We start from the raw sequence: 15,543 nt of genomic DNA, 5'->3' as shown, positions 1-15,543 counted from the left end.
CAATCCCCACTCACCATCTGGCCCGTGGGCTCTGGTATGTTACAGTCATTTGTTAGTTTTAAACTTGATTACACAGCATGCCAGAGTGTGCAGCTGAGCAAGCCTGGCCAGATGCTTATCAAGTGCAAATTGGTGCAAATGTGTATTTATATCAGCTGAGGCTGTGACCACTCTTCATGATGAACCATGTGTCCATCGTACGCTCACAGACTCAGAGCTGAAGGCTAAAATGACTATTTGACTATTAGATTAGCTGTTTTGACCTTCCCAGTATCACTGGCTATTACTTTTCACCCAGTTACTCCTGGACTGAGCCCAGGAATTTGCCTTTGACTAACACATAATTTGTGTTTATCTAAAAGGGACTTTTGAATGAAGTCTGTTGTTGATTTCAAGATGTCCAAACATGGCCAATCCTCTCCTTCAGGTGAGAGTTTCTTGCTGTGGCTTAACCACCTTTGCTCTTCCATAGAAAGCATGCAGTTCTATTTAAACCTGACCTGCTCTATCAGACATTATCTTCTTTTGAAGTCATAAACAATTTGTTCATGTTCAAGCCACAGTGTCCAGTAATTTGTAATCATTTTTATGTTCACTCGGTGTTTTCAGGCAAAAATATATTCTGCTGTGGGTTGAAAAATGTTTATAGCGAAAATTATGCAAAGCATTTGACATTCTCCATGAAAATAATTGTATGTTAAAAGCACGTGTACATTCCTTGACTTTGATGACACTGGCTCATCAACCCACCTATTTGTCTGATCAGTCACACTATCCCACCTGCCTTAATACTTGAATACTTCCCTGTGATATCAGTAGCAACAGCAAAGTCTCTAATGGGTTTATACTGTGGCATGCTTGTCTTTTGTGAAGTAATTGATCTGTTCACACATTTCTTTGAATTTCTTCTTATGGTTGTTGCAAGCAACTGTACAGAAGGGCCTGCGGTCTGATCCAGCACAGGGGCACTTGTAAGCAAAAGTATGCTTATGGAAGGGTTTTCTTGCTATCACTTTCCTCTCTTCAGCTACTAGAGGGTTGGGGTACAAACATGAGCCTAAGTTTTAGGTGTCATTATACCAGTAGGATTGTGTTTTAATGGAGACAGTGGAAAGACCTGTAATAACACATTCAAAATGCACTTTCTGCAAATAACATGCAACAGTGACTTAAAATTTGCCTTGTCTACAAACATCTCTGCCAGTAAACTGATTTGTGAGATTGCTCATGGAAACACAGCAGAAAAGGGGAGTGAACTCAGCAGAAAGGAATTAATTAAAAATTCGAAAGAAGATTTGTGGGTCATTCCTCAGGACCCACTAACAGATTTAAAGGCAGCTTAGCAGCGAGCTGAGTTGGGGATATGGTTTCACAGCCCCAAGAAATGTTGTGCAAAGGTGTCTGTGCTTGCATGGCTCGAGGTGGCGTGGGAGTCTCTCCTTATGCACAAAGGTATCCATCCCCTGGGTGACATATGGGCAGAGACCACATCATTCTTCTGACCACAGCAGCTTTCTTGGTCATTTAAGCACTGTCAGAGGTACAGTGCCTGAGTGTAATCCAAGTATTGGAAAACAGAAGCAAAAATAACAAGCTCTCTGCCTTTTTTCCCTCCTGTGTAGGCCCTGTAAAAAGCCTGATTAGTTTATAGGGTGAATTGTTTGTTTAGATTTGCAAGTGCGCTAATGAGTGGGCTTGTGGATGTGTTGTGCTTTGCACCCACGTGGGTGGGTGCAGAAAGCTCGTTGATGGAGGGCTGTGCTGGGGATTTGAGTTCTCCAGGGAGCGTGCAGGAGCCGATGTGGTTGTTCTCACTGTTCTGGGAGTAACGCAATGCATCTGAGGCCCAGGGAAAGAAACCCTGTCTCCAGCATACACAGACTCCATCCTCCAAGTCAACCGCCTGCTTACTCCTGCACAGCTTCCACAGGGTTATGCAGCAAGGTGCATTTCCTCAGCAGCTCAAACAAAACCCGTGGCAGGTGCCGAGTATTGGGGCAGAGACCTTGAAGGTGACTCTGTCTTCACTGGTGGCCAATACAAACGAGGGAGCAGCAGGGTGATGTTCTCACAGTAATCTGTGTTGCCAGGGAGACCAGAGACTGTGTTTTGTCAACTGGAGCTTTTCCAGGATGCCTGGCTTCTTCACTAGATATTAGCTGCAATAATCAGTCACGAATGCCTGGATCACTGTGCTGAGACCTGTGTCTGATAGGATAGGACACCATCTTCTGGCAGGATGCAACTGGAGGTGGGAGTGTTTTAGTAATATGGTTATCTGGGAGTTACATAGCAGCAAGGCATCCACGGGGACTTCAAAGCTACAGGCAGACTTAGCAGTCTGGGGCTCATGTCCTTAGTGGCAGGTGGTGCTATGGAAATGCATAAGTGCTTTGAAGTATTTCCTTTCTCTTCGTAAGCATCAATTTGTTTGCCACTTTCCTGCTTTCTCCTGGCTGCCACAGCTCTTCGTTCTTAGGTTCCTTTAATGGAGGCACACAGTGTGTAGCACCTCGTAACAAATTATACCATTCCCTGCCTATGGAGGCATCACCCCAGAAGAGCTGCTCCTGCAATGCAGCTCCAAACTGGTCTGAAACCTGTTTATCTTATGTAGGTTCACTTCACTGATCAGACATCTTTTCTTCCAATGGATTAAAAAACAAAACAAAACAAAACAAAAAAAATAGTGCACTTTGATTTAAAAATAAAAAAAAAAAAAGGAAAAAAGGATTTTTCCCGACTAGCATTTGTCTCCCAAACAGCTAACAGAAGATCTGAAACACATCAACAACAAAAACAGAATTCAGATAAAAAACATGGATCTAAGGCTGCAAGGGAAGATTAATAAAATTCAGGTAAACAAAAATAATCATGTAAAAATATCTTTCCAGAATGATATGGTTCTCTAAACAAAGCTTCCAAACCCATCAGTCACTAAAAGCGTAGGAAATTCAAAGTGAGTGTGAAGATATGAGAAGCTCTAATAGAAGTAAATACAGAATTGCACGGTGAAGCAACCCTAAGTTTGACTCCAGCAATGATTTGAGAAAAATCAGACACTCTGAGACTAACCTTGTCCATCCATTACCCACAGTGTCATCAGATCAATGGCCACAAAACTAGAATGCTTTATTCTCCCTTGCTCTGAGGTTGTGCTGACTCTGGCCCTTCTTTACAGCCATGCACACTCTACAGAAAAACACATATTTCACAAATTCCTCACCAGACAAATAGCCCATTGAAACCATCACTCTTCACTTGTCATTCTGGTTCTACTTACCCCAATTAAAAAAAAAAAAAAGGACTGCAAAACACAGGACCAGTGAAAATGAATCTCGGTGAAGGAGAGCCTGACTCCTTGGGAAGTGCTGGGCAGAGCTGTTCTCACTGCCTGGCACTTCCACGATGCAAGGAGCTGCATGCCAGCAGAGATACCCGCTCAGGTCCCCCAGAGTGGGGGAAGAGGGTTGTCTGGTCCTGCTTCAGCTCTTAACAGCTCCCCCGTGTCTGAGCTGGTGCTGTCCTTCTGTCTCCATGCCCGGCGTTGCAATGTGCTCTGCAGTGGAACACAATTTTGCCATTTTGCAGTGGAAAAGATCTTTAAAGAGGGCACAGGTGCTATTTTGGAGTTTCCCTCTGTTACCAGATAGCCATAAAGAGTTTTTTGAGTGTGTGGCTACCAGGACCGTAGGACTTTTGCACATTTGTTGTGTCTGTACCTAACTTTCAACTATGCACCATTTATATTGATATTTTTAATGCCCTGGCATAACTACAAATGCTTTTTTTTATTTGCAGGCACTGCAACAGAGGGGAACAGCATGGTGCGTGGCCAGGAGCTGGGAATATGGGCTTTGAGGCACCCAGAGGATGCCCTGGTGTTGGAGGGATCTGTTGGCTCTTGCCAGACAGCTGTATTGTGGTGTTGCATCTAACAGAGGCATCCCTGATACAGACCAAGCAAGCTCTGCAGGTGTCAGTGAGCAGCTTGAAACAGAGAACCAAGTCCAACATTGGACTTGACACCTAACACTATGGCTGGATCCAAATGACACAAAGCACTACTTCTTGGAGACCTTAAGTGAAACAGAGCTGAATTATCTATTGGTTTAAAAAAACCTCAGCCAAAAAGAAAGCTGCAACATACTGCAGGCACAAAAGCACTAGGCTAGACTTTGCTGTGAACAACATTTCAAACAACAGCAAAAAAATGCTGTTCTAGTATCACTGTTTTTCTGACTGGGTCTGATGATGGCACTGGTTGTTTTCTTCACAGGGAGAGCCATCAAAAAATAGTCATCTTTTCCCTCCTCTCTGTTGAATGGCTCTATAACCTTGGTGTGAATTTATAGTCTGTCATTGCCTTTTGAGATGCCATATGTGCAAAAGAATGAGAGGGAAGGAGACACTTTGTTTCTGAAAATGATGCCATGCTTAGCACTATTACAGCATTGTGGACAATGTATATCATTTAAAGCAGCAAGAAGAAGTCTTGGGTGAAAAAAGACCCTGTGGCAAGCACAACTGTCTCTTGTTCTTGGGGGCAAAGAAAAAAAAAAAAAACAACATAGTACAAACCCCCCTGCTACTTCATGTAATTTAATGTAATTTAATTCATTCCAAGAGGGAGAAAGTTCTGAATTGTTTTTAATTATTTCCCATGGATAAATCTTTTCTGACAGGAAAGATTCATCAGTACCCAGTGAAGGGCAACTCTTTCTGAGGGTAGGAATTCACTGAAAGCTTCTTTTCAGCTTGAGGGTGACTTTCTAACCAGCAGATTTATGAAGAAACTCCCATCACACCTGAATTTTTGAGTCCTTCAACCTTGCTTGACCCTACTGATTTGGTGTCACCTTGTGGATTTTGCTAGTCCTATCTTATCCTGCTCAGAAAACAAATGCCAAAACAAACTGCAAATTTCTCTGCCTCTGCTTTTGCTATCCCTCTGGCTATTAACTATTATTATTATTGTTATTACTAGAATTAAAACAGAAGCCCCTGTACTAGAACTTCACTGAACCAACATAAAAGAAAAACACAAGTTTCTTGACCTGTAAGGTTTAAGATTTATTTGCTGGCATCACTGGGACAAATGACCCATGGCAAAATGGCTTAGCCTTCACAGCCACTGGAGCTGGATTGCACCTCTGAGATCCACTACCCTGTGCCTGCAAATTGCATTGCCACGAGGCAGCGTCCAGCGGTGTGTGCTTGGGTGTGCATGTGCTGGTGATGTACCTCCTACCCCTCCCCAAACTTTTCAAGTAGAGGCAGTGGCAATGGCAGCACAGACTGATGGTTATGTGTCAGGGTATGTGTAGGTGCCAGAAAAGATCTACAGCCATTAATCAAATTCAATTATCTGTTATGTCCTATTAGGAGAAGATTGAGGGCCATGAGGAAAGTCAAATCTGGGTTGTGGTGGGAGCACGTCTTATATGTTGAATTCTGCTGATCCTAGCAGTCAGCTAGCTTTTTTAACCAGACCCAGGTCCTGAACTGCAGGATATACGCTGCTTCCCATGCTCCTTCATGCAGGAGCTCTGAACTGACCCAAAGCTGCATTCATATGTTCAAGGGACTCATGGCCAAGTCACAGATCCCTGCTGAGGGACAGGGCAGACGAGCTCTGACTATGATGATGCTGTCCGTTCTGGAATAACTTGTTTTCTATACATCCTCCTTACATCTATAGTGCTTGTGGTACAGCACACGCGTACATGGTTAGGTGATAAGATGCATAGTGTGGAGTGTAAAGGTCGCTTTTGGTGCCCAGGACTGGAATTATGGATAGGTCAAGTTTCTTGTAGTTACACTGTCAGGTATATGTAGACAGAGAACACAGATACACAAAAATATACCATGACATGATGGTAAGTGTCTAATGGAAAATAATAGTAATCAGTAAGGGTAGCAATAATATTTAGTTTCTCTCATAGTTTGGTGAAATGTTCTCAATCATCAATTTGTTGGCAATATTTTATCTTGGTATTAAAATTAGAGCTTTAGCAGTTTAAATACAGCTTCAAAAGTTTTTGAAGAATCTGAATGTTGATAGAAACAGTCAAGTTACTATGACTTTTTTTTAGGGTCTTGGCAAGCAAGCATAGGTCAGTTATGACATTACTATTATTACTATTAATCATAGTGTTATTTACTACAATACAATAATTGTATTTTTTTCAATTTTTTAAAAATAATTTTTATTTCTCTATTTTTTGCTTTTTCTAATTTTCCCCCAAAAGAGATGCAAGTCCTGCGAAGAGATTCTAACTTGCCTGTTCATGGCTTGCTTTTAGATACTTTTCACAGAGCCTTAGAAGTAGTGCTTAGACTACATGCTGAAAGCCACTGGAATAAAAACCAAGAGAACTCCAGAAAGAGTCACCCTTGCCCAGGTGTAAATATGAATATCTTTATGTTTCGTATTGTGCTCTGCACAGTGGGAAGCTAGTCTCAGTCTAGGGCTTTGAGGTGTTATCACAAAGACAGTAATGCATAAACAAGTGAGAATCAAACACAGAAATAAAAAGAAGCAGACACACGTGAACAGGGGGAGCACAAAGTAACAGCAAGGCGGTTAATTAACGAAAAGCTCAAAGAGCAGGCAGTTCATCCCTTCTTCCAGGCTATTAAAAAATGACATCATCTGTGTCAGATTATGTCTTTAGGGTGCTTTTCTGTGAGGTCATCCTCCCTCCACGCTGGCAATTGACCAATGACTTGTATTTAAATATGCAGAAAACATAGGGCGAGGCACAAGAACTCCTTTTAACTGGTTGCATGTCTGGATCAATCCATCTGGCTAAATAATAAATTAACATAGCCAAGCCCGAACCAAGGAGAGTCGAGAAGGGGTCACTGCCTGCATGAGCTGGGTTTGCAGCCTCGGCTGCTGGCTAGGCGATGCCCCCGTTGTTTATAGGATTACAATGCAGCAATTGCTCAGCTGGGGCTGAACCTGTGATTCCTCCCCATGTAGGAGCAGATAAGCCTTTGTGGTAGCTTTTCGCACATCTTTAAGGAAGCAAAGTGCCTCGTTAATTGTAGGTGTGGTAGGGCTTCTCCCCGCTGGGCTAGAAGCAGCAGGAGCCCTTTCAGCCTTGGGGGCAGGTTCTGAGGCTCATCTCCATCAGGTGCTCTGTCTGCAGTGTGGGGGCAAGGCAATCTGGCAGCCCTGAGGGCTACAAAAGGTCTGGCAGGAGGAGTTGCTTGGTTTTGGTGGGTTCTGTAGGAAGGGTTGTGGCTGCTGTGAGCTGCAAGGGTGGGCTGGTTAGTGTGCTCCTGCCCCTTGTTGTTTGGGGTGGGGGCAGCCAGTGTTTGGGTGTTATGCTAAGGAGGTGGGAAGAGCCAGCTAGTCTTGTTGGGAATGCAGCCAGCTCCAGAAATATGAAGGGTCTGGCTTACAGCAGCTGTGTCAGGTGCTTTCAAAAATGCTTACAGGCTAGATCCTAAAAACGAGCTAGGGAAACAAAAACGGAAGATGGAAAAACTTCATGGGCTTGTGGAGTGGATCAGCTACTTCAACAAGCCGACCTGTGGCTTTCTGCTGCTGCTGTGGAGAAAGAAGGCAACCACCTCCCAAAGGTAGTGCCGGGGGTGGGGAACTCCACTTGCTGATCCACGTGAGGAATTTGTGAGCCTCGAGTGCAAAGTGCCCCTCTGAACTCCTACTTACAGGGGTGTGCTTGCAAGTGTAAGCACAGTAAAGGTGGTGAAGTGCTTGCCCCCTCGGGTGGCAGGGACGACCCCGTGTTGCAGCTGGCTTTGCCAGCCACTTGGGAGGAAGATGCTGTTAGTGTATCACACAAGTGCAGGAGGTAGCTCCTGGTACAGCCCTAAGGAAGAGGAATTGGGGTGGGGGGCGGGCTGCAGCCCTGTGCTGTAGCCTGAGCTGTGTGTGTTTATTGATCGAGGGAGCAGGTTTCTTCCATATATTCATAGAGGCTGGTTTAGTCTGAGCTGGGACTCAGAGACTGTGTCTTTCTTTCTCTGGCTATGATTTATGACTTCAATCCAATTTATGGCCATTTACAAGAATGCTGAACTGGCTGTAAATCAGTAAAAGACCATAAAATACTCATGAGAACTGCTGAAATCCATCTGGGTGAGCTTCCTTCCCTCCCAAGAGCAGCCAGCTGAGGGCAGGAAGATGTAGCCCTCCCATAAAGCCAGCTATCAGGGACCGGGGTGGGGATAAAAAGTGCTTGGCTGGAGGAAAGGGTGGAGGCAAAGGAGGCTTGTTTTCTGAGAGCATGCAGGACTCAGGTGAGCTGTTGTCTGAGGAGACCTACAGGAGTAACAGCAGCTCTGCAGGGCTTCCTCACAGGAGTTTCACCTGAGAACAAGGTTTGCACGAGGTCCACGGCCTCTGGTGGAGCCTGATTCTCTTAGAGCAGCTCAGTGTTTTATTGAGTTGCTGTTGTTTGTGGGGAGCACAGAGATAAAATTCCTGGCTGTTTTTATTCTTACCAGTTGCTCCAATGACATATTTGTGTAGCATGTTGCTTTGGATATGATGAGTTAAAATCACAAGACCTCATAGTTTTTTTAAGGTCTTTACTTGCCTATCTTGCTCCTCAACAAGGAGCATGCTCAGTGTGTAAAGAAGCCCTCCAAGCAAGTGGCTTCATTGTGCCAAGTTGTGTGCTCACACCAGCAGCAGGAGGTGATGCAGTGTGTTACAAAACTGATTGGGTTATATTTATTGGGATTAAAATCCCATCTTTGTCTTGTTTGCAGTGCAGACTTTCTCCTCCAACACTAAAAATGCTTTCATTTCCAGGGAGCAGTGACCATATATAGAGAGAAGTTTTATTTGTTGCATAAATGCATTCCAGTATTGATAAACTTTCTATTACGTAGGCAAAATGGAATTCAATGGGAGGGTTAGCAAGTCTTTCTTCCTCTTTACCCTGCTATAACTTTGAGGATCAAGCAACAGCGAAGCTCCAAGACAGAAGGCAATGTGGGGGTCAGCAAGTCTAGTGCTGCTCTTGATTTCTACCAGCAATGGATTGTGGAATAGGAGCAGTATGGAATAACTGAGTTGTCCAGAAGCATCCCCAAAACACTCTGTACAGAGCCCTTCCCTACATCTAGTGTGTAGTAATTTTCAGTTCTTAATACAAGCGATGGGAAGTCAGAAACTTGAGCATGACAGAAGGAGACTAAACACTCCAGATTGCTTTGTTCTGAGTCATGAAGAAAGGAATCTTTTGTTAAATACTCCCAAGTGGGAATACCAGATTCAAGGACTAAGCTTGATCAGGTGCCTAGGCCATGAGAGCCAGAAGGTTGCAGTTTTGCTCCTCCTGGGTAGTGGTATTTAAGCTGTTGGGTTTGCTTTCTGAATGTCTGAGAAGTCTCAATATGGTAGCCAGCTGTGACAGGTTCATTTGGTCCAGCATGTCACACCTTGACCACTATGTGATGAAGATCCTGAGATCAGGGAACTGCCTGATATGGGGTGCTTGGTAGGAAGGGCTAAGAAAAATATGTTCAAAATCCCAGTTTTCAGAATGACTTGTCGCTATGGGTTTGCTCTGATAGTTCTTCCCCCAAGTCCTGGGTGCAGTGTTTGAACCGCTGCTTAGAAAGAGATTGATTTAAAGAACACCCTGCAAGGAGGCCTTCCCACAAGCCTTGGCATGATGTCCCTGGAGGTAATTACCCTTGCTGTTAAACATTGCTGGTCCAGGTCTGCCCAGCTGCAGATCTGTGTCTGTCTTGCTGATTGTGTGTGTGCCAAAACAGTGCAGTGCTTCACCTCTGAGCCAGTAGTTTGGATCAGGCTGGCTCAGGAAGCCACTCACCTCTGGGGTACTGCTGCAGTTTGCCAAGAGCAATGAACCCTGGCCAGTGCTGTGTGTCTCTCTTCTTTCTTGTATGCAATGCCTTGGGGAGAGAGAAGTGATTGTGCTGTCTACGCACCGCCTGTGACCCTGTAGTGCCCTGAGAATGAAATCCAGGCTCTGCTCTACTTCACATTCAAAACAACAGCAGAAAATAGCTTCCACTTTCTTCATTTCTGGGGGCTCAGGCTTGTGGATGATAACGAGAAATCGCTATGGCCGAGTGGTGAGTGAGCAAGCAAGCCTGAAAAGAATGTCTCCCTTATCCCTCTGGCCAGTGCAGGCTTGAAAAGCGGTGCTGATCACCTGGCTGCCTGGACGGGTCTAAATCCATGCCAGGAGAACTGTGGCCAAGAGTGAGGGAGGGAAGAAAACTGGCAGTAAGCTGCTTGAAAGCTGGGAGGAACCTGCCCCTCCACGTTGCATGGGCCATTCTCTGCCCATCTGATGTAGGGTGCAGGCTTTGGGTTGGTGTGTGCTGCTCTTTCCATTGCTCAGCTGCTCTGGACACAGGACTTCTGGGGAAGGAGAAGCAAATTAAACCAGCCTTGTGGATTCTTCACTACTGTGAACTTGACTGGGCTTCTTCCAGGGTATCACCATGGAAGAGATGTGCAGTTGCTACTGTGCTAAGTCTTTAATAGGCTGCCTGAACCCAGGCCCCCTTTCCTCTATGCCTACTTAGGAAATAAGCTATCTCCTCCTATTACCGCTGGTTTTCTAAGGAGACTTTCCTTATAGACAAGCCAGCAATGTCACTGTCCCATGATGAAAACTCCCAGGGTTGCAAATTTCCCTCATTGACAGGTGTTTTCCTTTCTTTTATTAGAGGAATTAGATAACCATCATCTCAGACCTACAGCTCACTGTGTGTGCCCTTAATGCTCTGTGGGGAGCTCAGTTTAAAATCGGGAAACCTGAAAGTCAATGATGTTATGAGTACATGAAACTACTGTTAAGGGTTTGGTTACAATTAAGGGATTATATAGTGCGTGGTTCTCTGGCAATGGAATATTCTGCCCTGTCTCCCGCAGCCTGACATTTTAATTCAAAATCTAAGGAGTCTACAGTTGGTTTGCTCTTTTATTTATTTCGGATTGAGTTGTGTGAATAATAGATTTTTCAATTCAATGACTGGACAAAAAATAAAGTAAGATGAAGAAAAAAGAAAATGTTAGGTTCCATTGACCAGAGTTACCTTATTCAATCCAAAATTGAAAAAATAAAAGGCGTATTTAATTGGGAGGATGATAATTTATTTGCTGTAAAAATGTACTTTTGTAAGCCTAGAGTGTTTTGAAAATACCGGTAACACTTCAGAAGCTGAAGAAAACAAACTTTCTCTGAGATATGTGGTACCCATCCTTCCACACTTCACTTTTTTTTCCTTTTAATAAGGAGTATTTGTCAAAATTGACCTGAGCTAACTTGGAGCCTTGTAAGTGGAATGTGCTCAAAAGCGTTGTGCACAGAATATCCTGACAGACTTGGTTTGTGGCTTGACTGTTCCAGTGAGTTTGTAGAGTTCCCAGTGCCACAGGAGCAAATAGTCTCAACTGGAGTGAAATGCAATTCCTAACAAGTTCTGCAGCACTCAACTGTAGTTTCAAAGTCAAGCCTCACATAAACGTTTCTGCAAGTTAAAATGAGGTGCACTGATATGCTGAAAGCTGCCTTGTTTCAGCTGCTTTCCACAGATGTAGCTGATTTGGATATAGTAAATAATTTGTTGTATGGGAAAGTATGAACTTACATTGCCTCTCCCAGAGCTGAGCTGTCTGTTTAGGACACAGAAGCTTACTTTGGTAAGTGAATTCATCAAATCTGATTGTGATGCATACACAGGAAACAGATTTGTTGAAAGTGAAGATTACTGTTCCTGAGTAGCTGAGAATTATGCACATCCTATTAGTTTTCTTAACCCATCTGTCCTGCTTTCCCCCACGTTCTTTTATCCTGTTCTTGTCTTTAAGGTTGTTGATTTTTTCTGTAAGGTAGTCGTTTACTCTGCATTTGTACAACTAATATTACTAAATTATGTCACCAGTGTCTCTCTCTATATGTCTTGTCTCTGTGCATGTCCTTCTTGGCCCTGACTGTGTGAGCAAATGTTCTGACTTTGGAAGAGATTTTGGTAGTTTTGTTTAGAGTGATTTGAGGAAGCAATCTGAATACTTGGATTGTTGGCCAGATGAAAGGTTTTTGGGGTCACTGTTGGTCCTTGACAGCCAGGTGTTGGGGTTCAGTGGAGATTCCTAAAGAAGATGTAGCCTTGTACTGCTGGTGGCTGGTGTGTGATGTTTATGGGGAGCTAGTTGTTTGGAATATGCTCAGACCACCAGTTTTACTTCTACTTGAAACCAACCTTTAAGGTTCCACATTTACTGCGTGTTGGCAGTAGTAACAATATTCACTTATTTCAGTCTTTTGTTAGTGATTTCCAAGGGGATTATGGCAGTGCATCTTTCTATGATCAGAAAGATGTGGAGATAGACATTTATCCATCAAGATCTAGAAGCCTGAGGCTACTCAAGTCAAAGCGATATGGATGTGCTCAGGAGTGAATAAAGGCAAAACTTATTCAAAACTAAAGGGAAACAACAGTGTAAGACACAGGTAAATGCAAGGCCCAGAAGCCAGCCAGAATTAAACAGGCCAACTTTGTGTGCAGTGTCTAAGCCATTAGTAACTAGCAGGGAAGAGCTCCTGAGGTTGATTCAGATCTGGCACACAGCAGCTCACAATTGGCTCATCTGTGCACTGGTGCAGATGGTGGCAGCTGCTGTTGTAGTAGGTTTCCCCAGCCCAGTGTTACAACCTGTTGCCAAATAAGGGGAAAAAAGGCAGAAAGTGGTGTGGTTTTTCTAAGCCTCAGCCTTAAGCCAACTTCACCCATTCATGATGCTGAAATTGGGAAATGGCACTCATAGCAATGCATGCAAATTGTCTGAAATGGGATCAGTTCTTTTCCGTCTTGCTCTTTTGCTTTGATTTCCATGTTAGCTCTCCTTTTTTGCTTGCCTGTGTTTTCCCTCCGTGTTTGACCTTTCCTCCCCAGTCCCCTGGCCTTTTCTATTCTAAGCTGATAAGAGGGAGCTCAGAGTTGATATGCAGGAATCCCTGGACACAGCTATTTTTTTCATCAGTAGTTAATTTTCCACTTCTTTTATTTCCTTTGAGATTCAATACATCTACTTTCATGCTTCTGTGATTCAGTTTGTGGAGGAGACAGACAAGGAAATGCTGAATAAATCTCTTACCTTCTCTCTCTTGATCCTTTACTCCCATCTTTGCATTGCCCCCTTTCCTTTTCTTCATACACCACAGTTTTTACATAACTTGTTGTGGCTTTTTTTGGTGGTTGTTGGCTTTTTTTTTCATCCTAGGGCTCTGGCTTAGGACAATTACAGATGCTGAGAGGAAATCAGAGATAGTCATGTTTGGTTGAGTAGTAGCTGTTAGGAGCTCCAGCCCTCCCAGACTTTCCCTGTGCTTGCTTTAGAAAGCTGCTGCATGCCTTCACTCACAAGCTTCATCAGTCCTGTACCATGCCAGTTCCTGAGGATTATGCAGTGTAGGTTAGTGCTCTCCATAAATACCATCCATTTCAAGGCTTTCTTCTTTATGATAGAAGAAAAACTTTATTAGAGAGGAAAGGCTGCACACTGTGGAAATGCATCTCCAGCAGTAGGAAGAAGGAGGAGGGAGATGGGAGTGAGAGGGAGGGGCAGAAGAAGGAAAGAAAATGATCAAAATGTCACTCCTGCAACATTAAGCTCAACTCATTACATCTAATTTATCACCTTCTCATATGCCATGAGCTTGCATAAATACAGTTTCTTGGGCTACCATGTCCCTAGTAGGTTCCCTGCTGTTTTTTATTTAGTGTAGAGGCAAGTTTTCTACTAGAAAATAGTCTGTTTAGTCTATAATCAAGCACCATAAACTGCCATGTCATTGCTGGTAGAGGGTTGCTAGCTGGTTATACTAGACTAATGTTTGTAGCATCTGACTATGTTAAAATAGCTGAAGTCACAGGCTAACAGTACCTGTCATGTCTGAGGGGAACACGTGTTGATTTCTGAGCAACTGTCTGTTGGTGTGATTTTTAGGAGGCATGTCTGAGGGAGCACATATGGTCAAGGAACTGCCAAATGCATTTCAAACTCGTCTGGGAGAAGTCTGTTCAGCAGCCAGACAGGACTCAGACATTGTGTCCAAATAAAAGCAAGCAGATATTCAGATTATTAACAGAGCACAAGAGGATACAGGATTGTTTCATGCATGCACTAGAAAGATTTTTGAAACTGTAGTCCAAATGTCCCACTTCATATAATAGAGCCAATAATGAAGTCCACAGGGAGAGCACAATATGACAAGGATTAGCATATGGGCTATTCAAGGGCTAAAATCCTTTCTCATTTTTCTGATTTCTTTGGTCAGATGTGCTGATGGGTTAAGAGGTCAAAATGTGGTGGTTGAAGTGTTTGCCTCAAGCTACTAGAAACCTTTGGGGTTGCTCACTCAGGACTATGGAATGGAGATTGATCTTACTCACCAGAGAAGCTCTGATAGGAAAATTCACAGCAGTTTCCAAGCTACCATTGTGAGATCTTATTTTATAAGAGACCGTTTATTTAGTGGTCTCTGATCTGGAGTCTTCATCCTTAACCCACTGCTTTCACATTCAGGACATAAATTCTTTTCCTTGGGTCATCCCTCTGTAACAAAATCTTTCCCCCATCTTGTTTCTTTAGTGAATTGCCTGAACTACAAATAACTAGTCTTTACAGCTGATCTAATACACAGATCCCTTGCAATGTTTAATGCTATACCTAAGTATTGCAGAAGTATCCCACTAGCTGGCATCGTGAGTAATCTTTGACTTGATTTGAATGCTGAAGTTACTTGTTCCTAAAGTGAAAGTCCTCAGCATGGCTTGGTGAACAGCCCTGGCAGAAGGGACCATGCTAGCCTCAAGAGGAATAGTATAAGGTCTGGCCATGAGATAAGTAGCTGCTTAAGAAGACCCTGGGAGGGATGAATTCTCATGCTTTCTATGGCTGAAAAGAGGGAGATTTATGGCATTTTTATTCAGCTATGCAAACGTGACCTGAGCTCCAGGGAAAGGTGTGTTCTATAAATCTGGGAAAAGATCTGTCACTGAGACAAAATGTTTATATGCCTCAAAGGGGACTCTTTGCTATGTGCAAGTTGTCAGTTATCTTGAACTGAGGATATTTGGATACAAGTTTGAGCCAAGAAGCAAGTAATTCACTTTGGGCTCCAAACAGACCTGGCACACTAATGGATTATTTAGTGTTGTTGCTGGGCCAAAAAGTTAGCGGAAGCAGTTGGAGTTTAGTCAGAACAGAAATTTTGAAATAGTGTTGCCAAAACAAGGCATCTATACTTTCTCCTTTGGTATCATTTTGGTCAAATCCAAAATGCCTTTTTTTTAATTCCCCTCAAAATGTCAGCTGCATTTGCAGGATAACTGCTATTAAAATGTGTTTATATAGGGCATTTTAGGCCTTTAGGAGAACACGATCATCGCTTTCAAGAAGCAGGCCATAAAAATATGTGCCGAGGTTTCCCAAAGAACATCTGTATGGTGGGGTGGCTTTTAAACCAGATACAAGAATGGATATTCCTTTGCTTACTAGGGTATCAGTCAGGACTG

General features: G+C 43.4%; 1 long non-coding RNA gene across 1 annotated transcript; it reads left to right on the top strand.

Annotated features, from left to right (window-relative positions):
• Positions 1 to 2,102: 2,102 nt before the first annotated feature.
• LOC121079000 lies at positions 2,103 to 4,625 on the top strand. The gene is made up of 3 exons (XR_005824831.1): positions 2,103 to 2,251; positions 2,766 to 2,858; positions 3,802 to 4,625. It is a non-coding gene; the product is annotated as an uncharacterized LOC121079000 (long non-coding RNA).
• Positions 4,626 to 15,543: the final 10,918 nt, after the last annotated feature.

The sequence above is a fragment of the Cygnus olor genome, chromosome 1, assembly GCF_009769625.2.
Source record: "Cygnus olor isolate bCygOlo1 chromosome 1, bCygOlo1.pri.v2, whole genome shotgun sequence".
Taxonomy (NCBI): domain Eukaryota; kingdom Metazoa; phylum Chordata; class Aves; order Anseriformes; family Anatidae; genus Cygnus; species Cygnus olor.
The sequence above is the reverse complement of the archived record's forward strand: the minus strand, read 5'-3'. Positions and strand labels throughout refer to the sequence as shown.